The sequence below is a fragment of the Frankliniella occidentalis genome, unplaced genomic scaffold (assembly GCF_000697945.3).
Source record: "Frankliniella occidentalis isolate FOCC.00 unplaced genomic scaffold, Focc_3.1 Scaffold12, whole genome shotgun sequence".
NCBI classification, from domain to species: Eukaryota; Metazoa; Arthropoda; class Insecta; order Thysanoptera; family Thripidae; genus Frankliniella; species Frankliniella occidentalis.
The window spans coordinates 2,580,705-2,581,646 of NW_026267142.1; the positions used below are offsets into that span (position 1 = coordinate 2,580,705).

Sequence of the window (942 nt, forward strand, 5' to 3'; positions counted from 1 at the left end):
CTTTGTGAGTTTCCTAGTTTTTTTAGTTATTATTTAATCTCAATGATAGCGCGCCCTCCCCGCGACGGCGTGGCCGCGGCCTACGGCACGGACTTTGGGCTCTAATGTTGCATGGGTATTTGCCATAAAATGTGTGCCACCTTCGTCTTTGAAGATGCAAATAATAATCCGACAGATGAGATGTGCGGGGAAAGAGGGAGTGAACAAGAGGGGGGGGGGGGGGGTCGTTTGAGAGCGAGGGGGAGAGGGATGGGGGGTCACACTTCAAGAAATTCAACCCAGCGTCCGACCCGGGACCAGAAACTAATGGGGGGCAGGGGAGAACCTAAATCTCTGGCCTGGCCACCCGGCGGGCGGGCCGAGTCTGCCCGTAAATCCGGACCCGGTCCGGTCCTTCTCTGGTCCCTTTCCGGTCCGGTCCCATTGCGGTCTCTCCGTCGATGTCCCCATAGCGACGCGCTCCCCAGCCGAGGTGGCCGGTCTGTCTGCCTGCTGCGGCGCGCAGACAGGGCCGGATCGTTGCGCCGGATGGGTCCGCTCCTCACCTCTGCCACTTAGTAACATATTTATCAATGGATTCACCCTTGTCATTGTATAACTGTTTAAGTCTCTTTGGGGCAGACACACGCCACTTCAATTTAAGTAAAGGCCAGTCATCAAAAATAGAATTCGTCTCTAGCCGTAAGTATGCATCACACCAGTTACATTTGCATAAGGATCGTTGTTGTTGTTTATAGTTTTAGGATGCCGTCTTGCTCTGGAACTCACTCCAGCCAGCTCTCTCTCACGTTTTAAAACATTTCTGTATCTAATTGGTAACTTCCCGTTCGATATGGTCTGTTATGAGCGAGGGGGTAATCACTACAGAAAGTAGGTGTACACATTTCTATAAAAGTTAAAGTGGAAGTGACAAAAAGTTGACTGAAAGTGATGAAAACTGAA

The 942-nt window shown here is 51.1% G+C and overlaps 1 protein-coding gene across 1 annotated transcript in view; it reads left to right on the plus strand.

Annotated features, from left to right (window-relative positions):
- The window catches only part of LOC113215116 (ATP-dependent RecD-like DNA helicase), a 9,705-nt gene that overhangs the window by 8,556 nt on the left and 207 nt on the right, over window positions 1–942 (plus strand). The gene's annotated exons all lie outside the window — the stretch shown is intronic.